The following is a 22,470-nucleotide window of genomic DNA, read 5'->3' as shown; positions in this document are numbered from 1 at the left end:
GTTGGGAGAGTTCCCCTAATTCTACACATCAATGGGACAGTAGAGGTTGTCCCTTCTTTTGAATGAAGTTAGGGGTTCTTCTCCTTCCTGTTTCTTTCTTGATACATCCTGGAGTTAGTAATTCCAAATGACACATGTAGTACATCTTATTCAAGACGATCCTTCAAAGGATCATGTCTCTGGTACAACAGGACCCTTGCATACATTCAGATACGATGAATGCATTCTGGGGCTGTCTTTGCCTAAGGTCCATAGATAAGGTTCCTTAATTTCAGTGTAGATGGGCAGTACTTTTAGTACAGAGTACTGTCATTCATGCTTTTTCTTTTTCAGAGTTTTTAGTGTGGTGGTGTTTGAATACTTGCAGAAAGATCTGCATGTGTTTCCTGCTTGGATGACTGGCTAATGGTGACTCCAGCAAGCGGTCCCTGGTACTGTCCTTGGAGCATATGCTTCCATTGCTGAAGTCCCCTAGGGGTGACCATAGTCTTGAGAGATCCCATCTCAGATTGGTGGTATTTACTTAGAAATAGGCACTCTCCATTGCCTGTTAATCCTGCCCTTAGAAATGGCCTAGATAGTGGTGAATTTGGCAGCTTCATTGAGGACACAATGGGGGACCCAAAGCGAGACCCTCTTGCTTCTTTTTAGCTTGATGACTGCCATCCAGTTTATGGTAGTATTTGTACACCTGAGGGTGCTGGACTTACAGTAACCTATTTGGGTTTATAGTACCACCATTCGGTCACAGTTGTTTTTCTGGCCATTGGAGTGGCAGACCGTACCAGTCTGCAGGTGGGCCTCCCATTCTTGCAGATTGACTTATTGCAGAGCTTAATGATTGATTTGCTGGTGGAGTGGGGAACTAACTTTGGCTCCTCAACTATTCAAGAGAAATGTCCCTACCATAGATATGTGCTGTTCATTGAGTAAGAAGAGCTGTGTGCAACCCCACAGACCTTACAGATGTGGAGCGGAAGTTACTTCTGGGACCACTCCTCATTTTAATCTGACAACCATTCTTGTGTAGTACCTAAGTAAGCATGGGGCAAAATGCGGTATTTCTTTGTCAAAAAGCCTTCTACATCCTGTATCCTGACAGCAGGCCATAGAGAAAGGCATTATTCTGTTAGCATTTCACATGCCAGAAAAAGTGAATGTGCTGGCAGACTTACAAGGCCACTTGTCCATTCTGATATGGAGATGTAGACTCAAAGGTCATGTCTGGTCTGGATCTTGTGGGAGTAGGGTGTTCTGGAGATCAACCTGTTTGCCCGTCAGGGGAATGCAATTATCCCCCTCTTCTGCATGTTGCAGAAAGGGTAGGTAGAGTGTTCAGTATGAATCTTTTTCTATCCTGTAGTAAAAGCAAGTGTTGTGGCCTTTCCCTTTTTCCTCATCATAAAATTCAGGGAAGAACAGCTAAAATATTCCTTCTCTCTGCATGATGACCAAGAATGTAATTTCAAGCAGTCCGGTCATTTTCAATACATGAAACCCACCATCCAGGCTTGATTTCTGCTGTAGATCTCTGAGCCTGCCAGAAGCACCTTTCCCCCCTTGTGCTGGACAATTCACCCTTTTACCCTTGACAGCTACATATCTGTGGTGTAAGGGCTAATTCAAACCAAATCCACACAACCAGGCAGAGTTCAGAAAAATACAGAAATTCACAGCACTAATGAAATAATCTGACCACCACAGCGGTTAGTCCATAAAAACTCCACAGGCTTTAATATAGAAGAAAAAGGTAAGCCCTTTCATGGTGTACCCACCACTTTTTCAGACCATATAAATACAATAAAAAGCAAAACAGGTTGTATAAAGAAATTTAAAATCTAATACACCAGTCGTCAACTATAAATGATGTAGCATCATAATTAGTCAACAGATCGAATCCAGAACTCTGAAACTGTTAAAACACCCATTTAACTAATAGCCAGTCAACAAACAGATACCAATACACACTTACTTGCATACATAAAGTCTAATTCACTTCAATGTTTAAGGGGACGGGACTTTTTTTAATAGTTTTTGTTTTGAGTATTGGATTTGATTTGTTGACTGGTCTGAAGAAGCGGTGGATACACCGTGAAAACACTTACCTTTTTCTTCTACATTAAAGCCTGTGGAGTTATTATGGACTAACAGTCATGATGGCCAGATTATTTCATTAGTACTGTGAATTTTTGTATTTTTCTGATCTCTGCCTGGTTATGTGGATGTTCTTTGGTTGGTTCATTTTGTGGTGCTACAACCAGGACATGGCTGAAGGAATGAGTTTGGAACTTGAATTTAATCCAGACAATGGGCCACATTTAAGGGCTGACCATTTACAACAGATGTTGCAAGTTGAGGTAAATCCTCTGCTACGCTTTGCTACTGATTCTGCCTCTGACAGTGTTCCTGTACTGGATAGAGCAAATATGGAACTTTGTGGCATGCATTTGAAAGAGTTGGAAGGTATAATCAACTACAATATCAGTAACTTCATCTTGAGGCAGCTATCCACCATTGAGTAGTCTCACAAGGACTGCAAATTCTAAAGATGCCTACCTACAGATCTTTTTATCTAGAACTTTTAAAGAGATGGCAAATGCTGCATTTACAAGTAAGTTTTGATTATATTTGTTTGATTTTTTTTCAGCCCATTGAACTTACTTTGTTTAATGATATCGAAGAATTACGGAATGAAATTCTTAACAAATATGACATGGATGTTTGCTGTGCATCTTTAGATGAATTATATGAACAAGTTGCTTTCTATGAGAAGAGGCTACAGGCAGTGAAAGTTAAGAAGTTAGTCTGATATGAGAGATTTTAAAAATGGTGATTTTTTCATGTCATAAAGATAATGCAGTATGTAATAATTCTGTAAATGCCCTTGAGCTACCTGTTACAGAAGATAGACAGTAGAACAGAAATTGTTCAACAGCAGAATACTACAGTTAGTATAGAGACTGTACCAGCATTTTTTCCCCATCTACTTTGACTGTTAGTATCAATGAGATTGCTATAAATTCTTTTGCAGTTTGTCCCTTTACCCGTAGAAAGGGATTACAGAAAGAGTCGTCCCAAGAGTCATTCAAGAAAGGGGTGTGTACAAGAATTTGATCAACCAGATAGAATGTTTCAGATGACAACACGGAAGAAGCAATGGCAGCAAATAAACTCATTTTTAATATTTCATATTTTGAATTAAGAGCAGAACAGACTTCTTTGAGTAAATGTTTATTGTTCATTTCTACAAGACTATCAGATGTAGCTGAAGTACTGATGGATCTCGGACTGTTTTCCAGGAAAGTTTCTTTTTCTTTGCTGTTTCCTGATCAAAGTGTAGGAAGTGAGAATGTTTTTAAGAAACCTAGATGTCTTTCTATTCCAGTGTTGCAGTATTCTACATGAGGGTTTACCCTTCTTCCGGCCAGGTTTTCAAAGAGTTTCAGTCATTCTAGGTGTGTTGGACGTCTCGTATGGCAGCAGGAACATGGGCCATAAAAGTGACGTCTGTATGCACCAGCCCTCAGAACTTTTCAGCTGCCAGTCATACGCCAGTTGCTGCTGCTTCTCACAGACATCTAATCGAAAAAGATTCAGTTAAGTACCCCATTGGTGATTCTTTCAGTCCTACTTTGTTGATTATTATAGTCTGTTAATGTCATCCGGTAAGGGCAAGTGCGGTCGGCAGATTCCCCACAAAGACACGCATGACCAGTGTCTCTTTTGTCTAGGCAGGGAACATGACTACGAGAACTGAGCTATTTGCCAATTGTTTGTCCCTAAGACCTTACGCCGCCGTTTGCAAGCCCTGCACCTGTACTTGGAGAATCAGTGCTTGAAACCTGGGCTTTTTCCTAGCCAGACTCCGGCTAGGCCTTTAAAGAAAAAACAAAAAACTAGACACTTCATTCCTACCTCTGAAAGCGTGCCAGATTGGCAGGCCTTCAACCAGAGTTTGTTAAATGCTTTTATGGCCATTAGGCCTTCAGCAGAACCCTCTGCCACTGCTCCTCCCCTCTTTAGTCCCAGACCTCCAACCCAGAAAAGGAGGGTAGAGCAGCATCAGGAAGAGGAATTGTCTGACTCTTCTGAGGACTCTCTGTCCTACTCCTCCCAGATCTCATCCCCCTTGGGATATGGTTCTCCGGAGGAGGGCTCTGTTGAACCTGGCTCTCCCGTAGAGGATCTTACATTTGGGGAAACTATTAATAAAATGAAAGACCACTTTAAGTGGCAATCCTCGGATATGTCTGATGTTCAGACATGTTTTTATGACCTTATTCAAATGGACACTCCCAGTCCTTCTGCTATTCCTCCTATTCAGCCTGCTTTTCTGAATGTTTTTGCCTTAGCCTCCACTAGCCTGGACTCCAAACTCCCAGCTCCGTGGAGAGAGGAGATACTGTATAAAGTCCCTGAGATGGAGAAATTTCTTTTTAAGTGTCCTCCTGCTGACCCAGCCACTATTTCCATCTCTATGGACAGGGCTTCCAAACTTCTACCTATCACTACTATCCTTCCAGCTGATAAAGACAGCAGGACCATGGAGAGATTGGGAAAGAAAATTTATACTTCTGCCACCCCCTCATTTAGAGCCACAAGCTACCAAACTCATATGACCAAATACTCTGGCTCTCCTGGACAAAACCACTAAAGAGTTAGAAGACATCCCTGGCTGTGCAGCCAAGGCCTCCCTGTCTTCACTGATAGCACTCCTCTCTCAAGTGAATAGACACTCCCTGAGATGTAGCTGTGATGAAGCTGAAGCCTCAGCCAGGTCAGCTGCATCAGCTTCAGTGCAACTGAGATACTCATGGCTGTGACTACAGCCTCTCCCAGATGCCTTCAGGGCCAAGCTCTTGGATGCACCTTTGGACCACTCAGCACTTTTTGGTGCAAAAGTGGCTGACCTATTCAAATCCTTACATCAGAAAGGTAAATAATTACAGGACTTAAAACGTATCCTGGTCTCACCTATTCACATGTTCCAGAGGAACTACCTGACTAAGACCCAGTTTATCAGGAAATCCTCCAGGCCTGCAGCAACCCAGTCTAGAAGACCCCCTAGAAGACAGCCTTGTCAGTCATCCAGCCAAAGGCCTCCCTTTCCTGATAGGGCAGGTAGTGTCTGACTACCTGCCAAAATTCCAGCCCCCACCCCCCTTTCTACCCATCCTACAGGACAACTACTTCATGTCCTGGATCACACCCCCATCAAGACTGGGCATCCCACAGCCTCCCCCCAGTCAACTACCTCTCCTCCATCAGGTTTTACAAACCCTACTTCTTGAGGGCACCATAGAGCCAGTTCCAACAGAGGGAAAAAGAAAAGAAATCTATTCCAGAATCTTTTTGGTACCCATAAAAGAAGGTCCATGGAGGCCAATTCTAGACCTCTCTCACCTCAACATCTTCCTAAAGGTCCCTACTTTCATGATGCTCACTCTACCTACTCTCTTTCCACTCATCCTTCCACAGGGTTTCATGGCATTCCTGGACATAAAGGATGCTTAACCTTCACATACGTATAAAGCCTGCTTACAGGAAATACCTGAGGTTCCTGGCAGGCCCATCTCACTTTCAGTTCTGTGCCTTGCCCTTTAGCCTTTCTACTGCACCCAGGATATTTACAAAATGCCTCGCTTTAGTCATCGCCTACTGCAGGGAAAAAGGAATCCAGATAATGCCTTACCTAGATGACCGCCTAGTCCAGGCAAAAGACAGAGAAACTCTTCAAAGCCATTCCCGGGACCTTCTGGTTATCCTGCAGTCTCTGGGGTTCATGGTCAGCTTCTCCATATCCCACCTCATCCCCACACAGGATATTGTCTTCCTGGGTTGCAGAATCAGGACAGACCTCATGAAGGCCTTTCTTCCAGCAGAAAAGGTGGTATCCCTTCAAAACCACCTTCTTTCTGCTATACAATCAACAGAACTGACTGCAAGACAATTTCTGACAATTCTAGGTTACATGCCAGCAACCATCCCCATGTTGCCCCTAGCAAGGATGCACATGAGGAAACTTCACTGGTACCTCCGGTTGGTGTGGACCCAACACTCCCACCCACTGGAGTTCAGTATCCCGTTGCTCCCCTGCTTACATCAGGAACTGAGATGGTGGGTGGATCAGGTAGACCAAAACCAGGTCTGCCTTTGCAAGCACCCTCTCCCTCCCCAGACCATGTACACAGATGCCTCAGACCTGGGCTGGGGAGCAACTCTGGGGAAAAAGGAAGATACAAGGTTTGTGGACAGACTCACTCAGACAAGACCACATAAATGTGAGAGAAATGAGGGCCATTCTTTTGGTTCTACAGGCATTCCAGCCACACCTAGAGCAGGGCCCTTTAAAGATATTCACAGACAATACCACAGTTCTGTGTTATCTCAACAAGCAGGGAGGGACCAAATCCTACTTTCTATGCAGACTAGCTCTGCAGGTGTGGGAACTGGCTACCTCACAAGGCATCACCCTCCAGGCAGCCTGCATCCCATCCCTGCACAACTCCCAGGCAGATTACCTAAGCAGAACCACTTCAGACAACCACAAATGGATGCTGCAAAGAGAGGCTTTCCTGACTATGGTCCACAAGTGGGTTATTCCAGAGATAGACCTATTTTCCTCTTCCATAAACAGGCAGCTTCCTGGCTACTGCACCAGGACACCAGACCCCAAGGCATTTGCAATAAATGCCTTTTCAATGACTGGAAGGAGACATTCCTGTATGAATTTTCCCCCTTCCCACTGATACAAAGGGTCCTGCTGAAAATTCAGCAGAACTCTCCCAAAATCATGCTGTGACCCCCTACTGGCCAAGACAGCACTGGTTCCCTCTTCTTCACCTGTCCAAGGGCAATCATCACGTTACCCCCTTCAGTGGACCTACTCACTCAGAACAAGGGGACTCCTATAATCCTTGCACCTCACCCTGTGGCTGAGAGGATTCTGATCCCCTTCAGACACCTATACAAGAGGAGATGCTCACTGTCCTGCAGGAGGCTAGGAAATCCAACACAAGGAGGTCCTATCTCTCTAAATGGAAAATGTTTTCCATTTGGTGTCATAAGACAGTTGAACCTGCTGGAAAGCGATAATGTTCTTCATCTCACATTGCTGCAGTCCTTACACTTGGGTAGTCCGCTGTCTTCGGTCGGCCCGAATATCAAAGTATAAGGCTGACGTCGGTCAAGGCGCATTTGACTGACATCAGGACGTCAGGGTACAAATGCGCATGACCGACGTCATATCCTCAGTCTTTTTTGCCGCATGGTCCGATGCAGAAGCAGTATTGCAAGTGCCGGTTGGCGTTCTGAAATTTTTCGTTTTCGGAGTTTCAGACCGAGTCAAAGTTGGCTAAGAACCCCGTTGGGAATATTTTAGTTTTTCTTGCCTCAGTGGTTTACGGATGTCAGAAAAAGTGAATAATTGTATTTCTTGTGGGAAACAGATACGCATAGAGACTATCATACTTTGTGTATTCCTTGTTTAGGGCCTGAGCACGGCGTTGTTGGGTGTCGCCTTGTGCTAGATTTAATAAGCACTATAAAGAGGAGATTGGATTGTGCCAGGTTAGTCTTTGGGAAGCGGTGCAATTATAAAATGCCGTCGGATGCTCCGCCGCCCGCTTCTTCGAAGCGCAAGGACAAAGCAGTGGAGCCCAGGCTAGAAGAACGTCCGTGCGGACGCCGGTTCTTTAGAGGTGTCGGTGGAGCCGGTGGTTCCACCGGAGGTTTCTTTGGGATCCCAGGGAGAGACCTTGTTATTGCAGGATGTGGCCTCTCAGGAGGCAGGTCAGGGTGATGGGGCTTCTCAGGTTACTATACTCCCCTCCCTGCCTAGGGTGGTTAGGCCCTCTCCTTCTGTTTCCAAGGCTTCTCCTAGAGGCAGGCCAGGTTTAGCTTCAGTTGGTGTCACCCCTAGTTCTTCTGACACTGTGCCCAAGAAGCATATGCTTAAAATGGCAGAAGATTTGATTACTCTGATTAGGGGTTCTTTGCCCCCTCCTGATAAGAGACCTAGGGTGGAGTTTAGTAGAAATTGGCCTGCTAAAGGGTGGACGTATCCTTCTTATGATTCCCAGTCTAGGGGTAGATCTAGACGTGGTAGGGGCAGAGCTCAGGGCTCTTACAGGCCTAGAACAGGGAGTTCTCCTGCACAGTCTTCAGGTGAGGGCAGGGGTCAGTCCTTTCGTAAACAGACCCAATGACCTACCTTTTCAGCTGCCAGAGCCTTCTCGTCTGGCAGCACCTTTGGGAGGAAGGTTGGCACTTTTCAAAGAAAATTGGAGTTTAATTACCCAAGACAGATGGGTATTGGATATCATACACCACGGTTACAGGTTTTATTTCCATACCTTGCCTCCTTTCAGAGGCATGCCAGACGTTCCTCCTCAACAAAGAATAGAGGCTCACAAGCAAATTTCTCTGTTACTTCAACTAGGGGCCATACAGCCGGTCCCTATGCCAGAAGTGGGCCTAGGATTTTATTCTCGCCTGTTCCTAGTACCAAAGAAGGGGAACACGTGGAGACCAATTTTGGATTTATCTATCCTCAACACTTATCTGGACATTCCCAAGTTCAAAATGTTGACGTTACAACAGCTTTTACCTCTGCTGGGCAAAGATCATTGGATGGTAACTTTGGATCTCAAGGAGGCTTACCTTCATGTTCCTATCAGACTAAGTTGCAGGAAGTATCTGCGTTTCGAGCTGGGACTTCTCACTATCAGTTCTCTGCATTGCCCTTTGGCTTATCTACTGCACCCAGAGTGTTCACGAAAGTTCTGGCTCCAGTGATAGCTTTCTTCAGGCTAAAAGGAATACAGATCTATCCTTATTTGGACGACTGCCTGATTCTGGCTCAAGGAAGGGAAGAGCTTCTTCATCATTTGGAATATGTGATAGCAGTGCTAAGATGCCTGGGGTATTCTGTTCGCGAAACAAAGTCCAGTCTAGTACCCTCTCAGGACATGTGCTTTCTGGGTGTAAGACTGAATACAGCATCCCAGATGGCCTTTTAACCCCGGACAAACAAAAGAGTCTTTCCCTTTACTTCCATCAACTATCTCATCAGTCCGGGCTGACTGCAAGGACAGTCCTTCAAGCCTTAGGGTTCATGGCATCTTGTATTCTGGTGCTTCCCAATGCCAAACTGCATATGAGGAAGCTGCAATGGTATCTCAAAAATGTATGGACACAGCACTGCCAGGATCTGGACACTGTCATTCAAATAATACCTTGCATTCAAAAGGAATTTTTGTGGTGGGCTCAGGAATGTCACCTAAACAAGGGACTCTCTGTGACCCGGCCAGAGGCGAGTCAGATTTTAACGACAGATGCCTCAGACAAAGCTTGGGGAGCTCATCTAAATGGAAAGTGGATACAAGACAAGTGGCCTGCCAGACTACAACATCTACATATCAACCTGAAGGAGATGTTAGCAGTCCAGTTTGCATTAATAGCTTTCAAGGATTTACTTCTTCCAGGGCAGGTGTTGATTCTAACAGACAACACAACTGTCATGTGGTACATCAACAAGCAAGGGGGAACACATTCTTATCCTCTATGCAGGCAAGCAATGATTTTGTGGGAGACTGCTCTCAGTTTACAGCTCAATCTTCAGGCAAGGTTTCTGCCAGGAGCACAGAACTCCTTAGCAGATGTGTTGAGCAGACGAATTATGGACCCCCACGAGTGGAAATTGGATCCTCATGTATTTCAGAAATTGACAGTGTCATGGGGTACTCCAGACATAGATCTGTTCGCTTCTCCACTAAACCATCAGCTGCCAAAGTTTTGCACAAAAAGGTTTCATCCCACAGCTTGGAAAGTGGATGCTCTTTCTTTCAATTGGAGCAATCTTCATGTGTATGCCTTTCCACCTCTGCCTCTCCTCCCAAAGGTACTTCTAAAGGTCAGACAGGACAAGCCAAGGATGATTTTAATAGCTCCAGATTGGCCTCGTCAGCACTGGTACCCATTACTGAGAAGTCTGGTACGGAAGCTTCCATGGCCTTTGCCTTCGATTCCACACCTGTTGTCATAGGAGGACAGCCATTTGCTCAATGTCAAACTTCACTCTCTTCACCTAACAGCCTGGCATATTCTGTTTTGAACCATAGAGGGTCTCAACTTCCACAACAAGTTTTGAATGTGATTTTGGAAGCTAGAAGGCCTAGTACAAGGAAAGTGTACGCAGATAAATGGAAGAGATTTTTATTTTGGAGTGCAGCAAAGGATTTTGATGTTTCTGAGCCTGATTTAAGTGTGGCTCTTCAATATCTTACTGAGTTACTGGACAAAGGTTTGTCCTTCTCTTCTATTAAGGTTCATGCTGCAGCAATTTCAGCTCACTATGAATGTGACCCTCCATTGTTTTCTCATCCTTTGTTCAAGCAATTTCTTAGAGGGGCAAAGAATATAAGACCCCCACGTAGAGCTCCTACTCCTGCTTGGGATCTCAATTTTGTGTTGGAGAAACTCACTCTACAACCTTTTGAGCCTGCAGCTACTTCTGAATTGAAATATTTATCATGGAAGACTGCCTTTTTGTTGGCCATTACCTCTGCAAGAAGGGTTTCTGAATTGCAGGCCCTTATGGCGGTTGAGCCTTTCTTGATTTTCCATAAGGATAGGGTATCTTTGCGTACTAATCCTTCCTTTATGCCTAAGGTGGTTTCTAGTGTGGCTTTAAACCAAACTATTCATTTGCCTACTTTTTATGCAAATCCCCAAAATAAAGGGGAAAAGATTTTGCACACTTTAGATGTACACAGGCAGTTGTGATATTATTTGGACAGAACTAAAGGGTTCAGGCAGTCTCAGCAGTTGTTTTTCTTTTGCTTTGAGTTCTCAGGGCAAGCCTGTGTCAAAACAAACTATTTCTAAGTGGATTGGGTTTTGCATTGCTTTCTGTTATTCCCATCATGGCAAGGAGATTAAAGCTGGGATTAGGCCTCATTCCACTAGGGCTACTGCCACTTCGACAGCCTTTTTGAGGGGAGTGGCAACCAAGGATATTTTGGAGGCAGCTACTTGGAGTTCAGTGCATACTTTCTCTAGGCATTATCACCTGCCACTTTACTCTAAATCCAGGGCTGGTTTTGCCACTGCTGTTTTGCAGGGCATTTTGGCAGCTCCTGCTTCCTTGTAGTTTGGCCATCCTCCCTTTCCTCTGCTTTGGGATTCTACCCAAGTGTAAGGACTGCAGCAATGTGAGATGAAGAACATAGTACAGTTTTGTACCTACCATAAACTATAGATGTTCGAAGATCCACATTGCTGCAGTCCAATTTACCCTCCCTCCTTCCCCTCTGTAGTTAGAGGTGGTTGTGTGGGTTGGGTTGTAAATATTGTGTATATTGTATATATTGTACATATAATTAGTGCTAGGGTGGTTGGTTGTTTGTTTGCTGTCTTTTGGTTTTGACCTTTATTTTTAGGGTCGTCTGACATCTGGGGCAAGAAAAGACTGAGGATATGACGTCGGTCATGCGCATTTGTACCCTGACGTCCTGATGTCAGTCAAATGCGCCTTGACCGACGTCAGCCTTATACTTTGATATTCGGGCCGACCGAGGACAGCAGACTACCCAAGTGTAAGGACTGCAGCAATGTGGATCTTCGAACATCTACATTTATGGTAGGTACAAAACTGTACTTTCCTCTCATCCTGTCTTACCTGTGTGAACTTATGCAGACAGGGCTGTCGTACACATCTGTGAAAGCACGTTTGTCTGCTATCTCTGCCTGCCTTCCTCTGGAGCCTCCTCTTGCATCCAGACTCCCTGCTAAACTGTTCCTCAAAGGGGTACTGCACTTGAGACCATGCAGGAAACCCTCCCTTTCCCCTGGGACCTTAACTGTGTATTAGAGAAACTCACTAGCCCCCTTTGAGCCAGCAGCAAAGCTCCCATAAAAGTTTGCACATGGAAAACTGTTTTGGTAGCTCTGACCTCAGCCAGAAGGGTCTCAGAATTGCAAGCTCTTATGGCTACACCACCATTTTTAGTCTTCCACCTGGACAGAGTGACTCTCGGGACTAACCAGTCATTCACTCCCAAAGTAGTGAATGACCTATCCTTGAACCAGGCCACCCACTTGCCTACCTTCTTCCCTAACCCACAGGAGGATAGTGAGAGAGTACTTCATTCCTTAGACAACTTAAGTTTTATCTTCATAAAACCAAACCTTTTAAGAAATCTGACCAACTGTTTGTCTCCTTCCACCCCAGAGCCCTGGGGAAAGCTGTGAGCAAACAGACCATCTCTGCTTGGATCTCCAGGGACATTTCCTTCTGCTACCTACACCATGGAAAGACCTTGCAGGGCAATGTTAAAGCCCACTCCACCAGAGCAATGGCCTCTTCTTGAGCCTTTTATAAAGGGTTAGATACCAACTCCATACTTGAGGCAGCTAATTGGTCCTCAGTGCACACCTTCACCAAACACTGCAAATTGGACCATATCTCCAGAGCTAGGGCAGGGTTTGCCAGGTCTATCCTATACGGATTCTAGGCCACCTCCCAATCCTTTGTGAGCTTTGGCACTCACCCACATGTAGAATACTGCAACATTGGAATAGAAGGACATAGAAAAGTTGTGTAAAATCTTACCATAACCATAGATGTTCATCGTGCATACAGCTGCAGTAATCACAGATGGGTTTTCTGCTGTCAGGCGGTCCCTCGGTCGGCCGAATTCTAAAGTCTTGGGCCGGCGTCGGTTGTCGTTGCTTTCTCTTCTGACGTCAGTGAAGCCAGAGTATATAAGACACAGCCAACGCCATGTTCTTCAGTCTTTTTTGCTGCTCGGTGCCCGAAGCAGAAGCAGTTCGCAAGTGCCGGTCAGCCAGCTCCTGAATTATGAAAATTTTGGAAACCGAAGTCTTCATTAAAGCTAAGTACCCCGTTGGGGAACCTTTTCTTGCCTCAGACCGATGTCAGAAAAAATTAATAATTGTATTTCTTGTGGGAAGCAAATACCGCATAAGGATTTCCATTCCCTCTGCATACCTTGTTTAGACCCAGACCATGACGTCTCGGGCTGTCGCTTTTGCGCTACCTTCAATAAACGCACTATTAAGCGTCGGGCGGAGTTCGCCCAACACTATTTTGGTAAAGCTTTCGATTATAAGATGTCGTCGGACACTCCGACTACCGTTTTGTCCAAAAAACGCAAGGAGAAGGACCGACATGCGAGGCCCGCGGTCCCCGCCAACACCACGCCAAAACAGGCTACACGTGGTCCGGTTCTCAGCGAGATGCCTTTGCAGTCCCTGATTACCGAAGACACTCCTTTGGCGGTGTCCTCTGTACCTGAGACCGCTGGGACCTCGGCCCTTTCCCAGACTACAACCACCGAAGCCTTTGCTAATGTTGAGCCTACTAATGTGGACAGGTCCACCTCCACCCATGGTGTCTTTAGACCCTCATCTTCTTTTTCTATTAAGGCCTTTACTAAATCCAAAGCAGCCAGGCATCCCAAGAGGCCTGTTGCACAGGTCCCATCCCCAGGTCCCATGCCTAAAAAACAGATGCTTAAAATGGCTGAGGATTTAATTACTCTTATCAGAGGTTCTCAACCCCCTCCAGACAAGAGACCCAGAGTGGAGGAAGATTCTCCCTCTTCTGATCAGGGATCCATTTTATCAGAACATTCTGATGTAGAGGAACACTCTTACTCCACTTTTGAGGATTTGGATGCAGAGCAGTCCATCCCTTCTGTATCCCCTCCTGAGGATTTTTCCTTTGGGGAAACCTTGCACATCTTGAGGGAACACTTCCATTGGGAAGGCCAAGACTTTTCAGATTCTAAGAAAAGACTTAGGGAATTTCTTTTGTTACCTCAACACAGACCTCTGGCGATACCCCCTGTTTTGGACATACTTGATGATGTTTATTCGGAGGCTTGCCTTAACCCGGATTCTCTGCCTCCTGCACCAGTCAAACCTGATAGGTACTACAGAGTACCTAACTCTCACCAATTTCTCTTCAAAAGCCATAATGCTGACCCTGAAACCATTTCACAAGGCCCCAAGGGATTGAAGGCCTCCACTGCCAAGAACCCTCTTCCTGCAGAAAGAGAGTCAAGATCTTTAGAAAGGTGGGGAAAAAATGTATATACCTCTGCCACCCTAGCCATGAGGGCCTTAAATTGTCAGTTTCATATGCTTAAATATCAACAGTTCCTGTTATCACAATTAAGGAATAAAATGCCTCAACCTGAACAACCAGATTTGAAGGAGTTACAGGATATGATGCATAGTGCAGAGCAAGTGGGTAAACATACTTTACAATGTGGTTATGATGCTCTAGAGGCCTCAAGTAGAGCGGCTGCTACAGGATCAGTCATTCGCAGACATGCCTGTCTTAGAGAATAAAACTTGCCTGATCATGTGAAAGCTAAACTTCTAGATGCTCCTTTACAAAAGGATGTGCTGTTTGGTACTAATGCTGAGGAGATACTATGGAAAATGGAGGAAAAAGCCAAATCTATGCAAACTGTCAAAGCCTTTTTACAGGTCCAACCTCCACGTTTTAGCAGAAATTGGCCTTCAAAAAACTGGTCCTTTCCAGCCACTGACAAGCCCCAAAGAGGTAGATACAGGCGCACAAGGGGCAGAGGGCAATCACAAGGATCATATAGAGGCCGACAATGGCAAACTCCAGCACCAAGAGGTGGCGAGGACAGTGCACAACAATACAGGAAGCAAACCCAATGACTCCCTCATTTCCATGCCAAGCATGTCTCAGCTGGCAGCACCTTTGGGAGGAAAGCTAGCATTATTTGCAGGCAATTGGCATATTGTCACAACAGACAAATGGATCCTGGACATTATAAACAGAGGCTACAAATTTCAATTTCACACTCTTCCAAAATGAGAGGCATGCCAAACCTGCCACTGAATCAAAGGGCAGAGGCACAACTACAAATTTCAAAGCTCATAAGCATGAGAGCTATTCAAGAGGTACCTACTCACGAACAAGGTCAAGGTTTCTATTCAAGACTTTTTCTGGTACCAAGGAAAGGAACCGACTGGAGACCCATTTTGGACTTATCCATCCTAAACACATTTCTACTCGTTCCAAAATTCAAGATGCTCACATTACAGCAACTTCTTCCCATGCTGGGCAAGGGGTTTTGGCTGGTAACATTGGACCTCAAAGAGGCATACCTGCATGTCCCAATCAGACAAAGCTGCAGAAGATACCTCAGATTTCTTGCAGGTTCAATCCACTATCAATTCTCTGCATTGCCCTTTGGCTTATCTACTGCGCCCAGAGTATTCACAAAGTGCCTGGCATCAGTGATTGCCTACTGCAGACTTCAAGGGATACAAATTTACCCTTATTTGGACGACTGCCTGATCCAAGCGGACAGCAAGCACATACTTCTGGAACATCTGGCATATGTGACACGGTTAATGCATGCTCTGGGATACACAATCAACAAAGAGAAATCAAGGCTAACACCACCTCAGAAAATAATTTTCCTGGGTGCCAACTTGGACACAAACACCCAGATGGCCTACCTTATGCCAGAAAAACAGGGGCAACTATCTCAGTACTTCAAAATACTAGAAAAAAGTACCAGGCTTACTGCAAGGAAAATCCTGCAGGCTCTGGGATTCATGGCATCTTGCATTCTTTTAATCCCATGTGCAAAGCTGCATATGAGGAAACTTCAATGGTACCTAAAAAACCTATGGTCTCAACACAGTCACAGTTTGGAAACAATAATACCAATAATCCCATGTTTGCAAAGGAATTTCTATGGTGGGCCCAAGCATGTCAAGCAAACACAGGCCTCCCATTCTGCAAGCCTCAAGCAAAGCAAGTTATCACAACAGACGCCTCAGATTACGCCTGGGGGGCGCACATGACGGACAGGTGCATCCAGGGCAAATGGTCCCAAAAGGAAAAGCACCTTCACATCAATCAAAAAGAAATGCTAGCAGTAATAAATGCAATTACAGCTTTCAAGGACTTCCTGCATCCAGGACAATTACTAATAAGAACAGACAACATCACAGTAATGTGGTACATAAACAAGGAGGAATACATTCATACCCCTTGTGCAGACTAGCCATGACTCTTTGGAACTTGGCTCTGGAATGGCAAATCGAACTTCAAGCACAGTACCTGCCAGGATTGGAAAACACGCTGGCAGACAATTTAAGCAGAAATATGACAGATCCACACGAATGGAAGTTACATCCTCAGGTGTTTACAGAAATAATCCAAGCGTGGGGGAGGCCAGACATAGATCTTTTTGCCTCCCACAGGAATCATCAATTGGAAAAGTTTTGTTCGAGGACCTTTCATCCAAAGGCCTGGAGAGTGGACGCCCTTTCATTCAGTTGGACAGCATGGACAGTTTACGCATTTCCACCTCTGCCTCTTCTGCCCAAGGTGCTTTTGAAAGCAAGAGCAGACAGACCGAAGATGATACTGATTGCTCCAGATTGGCCAAGGCAACTCTGGTACCCACTGCTGAGGAGCCTAACACATACTCCCCCCTGGTCCCTGCCTCTAATGCCTCTTCTGCTGACCCAGCACAGCTACAAAACTCTTCACAGTCAGCTGAAAACACTCAATCTCGCTGCATGGAAAATTCCTTAACACCACAACAGACCCTGCTCTCCAAGGAGGTGCAGGATGTCATTTTGGAGGCCAGAAGGCCATCTACTAGAAAAGCTTACTCCGCAAAATGGAAGCGGTTTTGTTCTTGGAATGAGAAAAAAGGCCAGGACCCTAGAAAACTGAACTTGCCTCCGGTATTACAGTATCTAGCTGAGCTGCTGAACAGTGGACTTCCATTTTCTTCCATAAAAATCCATGCCTCAGCCATTTCTGCAGAATTCAACACGGATCCTCCTTTATTTTCTCACCCACTCTTACGACAGTTCCTCAGAGGGGCTAAGAATATAAGACCACCAAGGAGACAACCAATACCAGCCTGGGATCTTAATTACATACTAGAAAAGTTAACATTGCCTCCTTTCAAACCAGCTGCCTCAACAGATTTGCAATATTTGTCCTGGAAAACTGCCTTCCTTCTGGCTATCACTTCAGCTCGTAGAGTTTCGGAACTACAGACCCTCATGGTGGTGCAGCCCTTTCTCATTTTCCATCAGGACAGGGTTGCCCTTCGTACCAACCCATCATTTATGCCTAAAGTGGTATCCAGGGTAGCTTTAAATCAAGCCATACACCTTCCTACCTTTTACCCCAATCCTCAAAACAAAGGGGAAAGGCTACTACATTCTTTAGACATCCATAGGCAGCTACGTTACTATTTGGACAGAACAAAGTCCTTCAGGAAATCAGAACAACTCTTTGTGTCCTATGCTGTAGGGGCTCAAGGGAAGCCAGTTTCCAAGCAGACTATTTCAAAGTGGATAGGCCACTGCATATGGTTTTGTTATTCCTATCATGGGAAATCTGTTCCTACAGGTATCAGATCACACTCCACCAGGGCCACAGCTACCTCTACAGCCTTCCTCAGAGGAGTTCCTACCAAAGATATTTTGGAGGCAGCCACTTGGAGTTCTGTACATACCTTCACAAAACACTACCACCTGCCTTTATATTCCAGAACAAGAGCAGGCTTTGCCACTGCTGTTTTGCAGGGCATTCTGGCTCAACCCAGTTCCTCCTAGTACCTACCACCCTTTGCGTAGCTTTGGGACTCTACCCATCTGTGATTACTGCAGCTGTATGCATGATGAACATAGTACAGTTTTGTACCTACCATAAATGTAGATGTTCAAGTGCTAATACAGCTGCAGTACAGGTTTCCCCTCCCTCTTTCCCCACTTGGTAAAGGCATGGGGCCTAAGAACCCCTTCATACAACCTGACTGGGTTATCCTTCTTTGGTTTATTTGCTTGCAACCACTGATTTTGGATTATATTGCATTGCTTGTATATATACATATAAGCATAGTTTATGTATTGCCTTCCTTCTGGGGGCACCTGACATCTGGGGCACGAAAGACTGAAGAACATGGTGTTGGCTGTGTCTTATATACTCTGGCCTCACTGACGTCAGAAGAGAAAGCGACGACAACCGACGCCGGACCAAGACTTTGGAATTCGGCCGACCGAGGGACCGCCTGATGGCAGAGAACCCATCTGTGATTACTGCAGCTGTATTAGCACTCGAACATCTACATTTATGGTAGGTACAAAACTGTACTATGTCCTTCCCTTCCATGCTGCAGTATTCCTTCCCTCTTGTCAGACTGCACTTGCTCTCCTAGGTGACACTGGACAGGCTATGCCCTTATAGGACTGTCTTCAACTGGGGCCTCTCTTAGGTTCTGAGGGCTGGTGCGTGCAGACCTCACTTTAATGGCCCACATTCCTGCTGCCATGTCTGATGCACCTAGAGGGGCTGAAAATCTTTGGAAACCTGGCCGGAAGAACTGGAGAGGAAGAAGGGTAAACCCTCATGTAGAATACTGTAACATGGAAGAGAAGGACATCTATGGTTATGGTAAGATTTTACACAACTTTCATTTCTTTCTCTCCTGTTCTTCATCCATTTTTGCAAGCCTTTTTTGGACTTTCCAAAACGGAAATTTTACATGCTCTTAATAGCAAACATGAGTCTTTTTTTATAATTTGCCTAGTGAACAAAGACTGGCACTTGTGGAATTACATGCATCCCCGACCTTGAAATATGACCAGCTGATGGGTGGGGGAATTGTAATTATGGATAAACTGTTTTATGTGGAACATACGAGACTATTAGCAGATAATATAACTTATGCACGTATTACTAAACAACAAACAGTGGGTTTGATTGATGGAATGCATTTTGTGTGCATGACTTACTTTTGACAAATTTGCTTAATCATGATTTGTTTGAATATTTTACAGTTGAAAAATCCTGTCATGCTCATGTTGTATGGAGTACCAGAGGTCCACAAGTTTATGCACCTATGCATCCCATAGTCTCCAGTAAAGGAAGGGTCACTGAACCCTTATCCATATTTGTAGAAAAAAACTTGAGACCAGTGTTGGACAACATAGCTTCAGTCCTGAAAGATAATGAACATTTTTAAGTGAATTATGTAGCTGGTCTAGAAGTATAAATGGGACCAGGCAATGTTCTTTGTAAGTCTTAATGTGGTATCACTGTACACAGTGATACTAAATATAGTTGCTATTGAGTATGTTAGACTGCAGTTATGTAAAGTAGGATTTACAAGACATAGTGTAGATCTTGTCTGTACATTACCTGAAGTTATATTAGAGAAGAATGTCTTTTTTTTTCCTCAGAAGGTAGGTGTGACTATGTGCACTGCATGTGCTAACAGCTATGCCAACCTTGTGTTATGCTATTAAGAAACTGAACAGATATTATAGAGCAATCCTTACTGTGAATTTATCAACTTCTGTAGGCATTTTGTGGATGATGTGTTCCTTGTTTGAACAGGAACATGGGAATTGTTTGAAGAATTTGGGGAGTTCTTTCGTAGCACTATGGATTTTTTGAAATTTAGTAAACCTATTTTAGATTCCACCATTGAATTAGCAAAGACATGTTTGGATATTATGATACTAGGTTATATAGGAAGCCTTGTAGGAAAAAATGCATTATTACATAAGGGCAGTATGCATCCAGGACATGTAACTAAGAAATTTGTGTTACTTAGGGTAATGAGGCTACATAGTGACAACAGTGAAATGGAAAAAAAAAATCAAACAATCTTCAGTAGTGAGTGCATGTGTATCACTGAGAGGGCCAATTTTGTTCCTTCAATCTGATCAGGCATCCTCTTTCACATGTGCAAAGGGGACTATCATCATCAGCTTGGATGGCCACTCCCTTATCTTCCCAACGCAACCCCCCACTGCATGATGAGCTTCCACTCTCCAGAGGGACCCCATCATTGGAGCCACAGTCCAAGTCAAATATGACCCATCATCCTTCCCCTAGGATGGGCGCACTCAACCTTCCTGCCTGTGTCCTGAGGAGCCCAAGTTGCTAGTCGCACTCTGGTTGCCTAGCCAATAATCAGAGCTTTAACCTTGTATATCACCGGGTGTTTGGAATAATTGACCTTTTGAGGGTGCTTAAAGGTCTGCTTATTATGTCGGGTGTTCAAATGCTATAAAGTTGTCCACTATTTCTCTTATACTTCTTGCTGTGTCATTTATTTCTGCTTATTTGTACCATACTGGCTGAAGAAACATAGATATAATGTGATGAGGATTGGTAAAATAAATTCTGTGTAATGATATTTTTGTGAACATCATCCCGTCTATATTGTCTTTCTGTAGTCTATATCTAACCAGTGGCAAATTATAATAGGGGCAATTTGAGCAACCTGCTTGGGTCCAGAACTCCAGCTGGACCCATGGCCAGTGCAGGAACTGATGTCCCTGTGGGTTGTTTATGTATTGTTGTTAAGAAATGTATTTTTTCATTTAAAAAATATAAAAAAGACACTGTGCCAAGCCATGGTGGAGGCTAGTGTACATGAACAGCCATTTTGCAGGCTTTCTGTTTCTATGCCAGCCTACAAGTCATGGTACTACACTGGCGAAGAGTAGAAAGAAGCTTGTGAAATCTAAAGGGAAGGTTTCAGTACAAAACTGCAGCAATTGTGGAAGTATAAGGTTATTTTTTTTCTGCAGAAATTTTGAAATCAGTGGAAAAGGACAAAAAGTGTAGAGACGTCTGGAGGGCCAATCGTGTCAGAGTATCCCTCGGTCACTCCCCCCTCCTTGGGGATTAGAGCAAAGAACCTTCTCCATGTGTTGATGGGAGAGGAAAAGAGATCGCAGCACAGTTGACCCCATTAACAGAATGTCTGATTTGCTACTGATGAGTTGAGGAAACACTTGTGAAGCAGCAGAATAGATCTGCTGAACCTTTCCACTAGTACATTGGAATTCCCTAGTATGTGCAGTGCTGAAGAAAACTATCAGAAGAAATCACCATTTGCCACACACATCACTTCTTGACACAAGAGTAGGATTGTGTTCCCTTTTGTTTGTTGATGTACCAGACTACCGACATGTCTGTCTGGATTGAGATCATCCCTACAGGAAAAACATCCTGAAATGCCTGCAATGCAAGGATGACTGCCCTCATCATTAAGACACTGATGTGAAGATTGTCTTTGGATGGGGACTATATGCCTTGGACCATTCTTCCCATGTAATGCCCCCCACCCCAGTTGGGAAGCATCTGTAGTCAATGTGGTTTTGGGAGGAGAAAAAAAGATTGAATCCACTCTCTGTAAATCCTGCAAATATTGTCAAATGAATTTGAAAACGCATGAGCTAATGTCATGAATCACTAAACTGCCAGTATCCAATGAAGAACCCTCATGTAATATCTTGCCAAATGGATTAAGGTAATGGATGAAGCCAATAGCTGGAGAACCAGCCTGGCAGGTGGCAATGGAAAGAAGCTGTCTGACCTGATTGTATAGAGTGGATAATCTGCTGGTAATCTAGCTATCTGAGTGGTTGTATCCAAATGGGCCATTCTGCACTGGAGGAAAAACTGTGTTTTGTCTGTGTTCACTGTGATTCCCAAATCTGAGTGTAGCTGGAGTAGGTAATTCCTGGCCTGAACTAGTCAAGGCCTGGTAGGAGCAGTGTATGGAAATACTTGGAACTCCTGTAGTCTGCGATGAGAGTCAACCACTGCCATGCATTTGGTGAACACCCAAGGGGGCAGTGGTGTGACAAAAGGGCAGGACTCTGAATTGATAGTGACTGGCCCCAAGCCAGAAATGAAGATACTTTCTGGAATGCCTGTCCCATTTTGATGATGTAGTATGCATCCTGGAGATATATTAAGCACATCCAATTGTCCTTCTTCAGCAAGTGGTGACTTACAAGAGAGACATCTGTGGTCTCTTTCCTAGTTTAAATATACAATTAAGAAAACAGAATACAAGTAAAACAGTGTAAAGAAAATGAATCACAATATACAAAATAGAAGAAGGCAATAAAGCAACACAAAATACAAGAAAGCAAAAACAAATGAACCTTTCACTCACAGCAAGTTGTGGCAGAGTTTTTCTAGTAAAGTCTTGGAATGTTTTATTTTACCCCTTAAATAGAAGGTTTAGGTCTTGGCTCCACCCTCACTTCACAGATAATCAACCTTTATTCACCTGTTCTAATTTCTTTGTGACTCACAAGAGACACAGCTGTGGTATCTTTCTCAGTTTATGCAGTTAAAAACAGAATACAAGTAAAACACGGTGTAAAGAAAATGAATCGCAATACACAAAATAGAAGAAGGCAATAAAGCAACACAAAATACAAGATAGCAAAACAAACTAACCTTTCCCTTACAGCAAGTTCTGACAGAGTCTGGGTGAGCTTTTCTAGTAAAGCCATGAGTGCAGCATTCCTTTTTTTATTTTGGTCCACAACTTTGGGTAGACAGGGGCACCAGTTTAGGAACTGCCATTGAGGTAGCTAACTGAAAGGCAT

The sequence above is a fragment of the Protopterus annectens genome, chromosome 1.part1, assembly GCF_019279795.1.
Source record: "Protopterus annectens isolate FY-2018-M chromosome 1.part1, PAN1.0, whole genome shotgun sequence".
NCBI lineage: Eukaryota > Metazoa > Chordata > Ceratodontiformes > Protopteridae > Protopterus > Protopterus annectens.
This window is presented reverse-complemented; position numbering follows the sequence as displayed.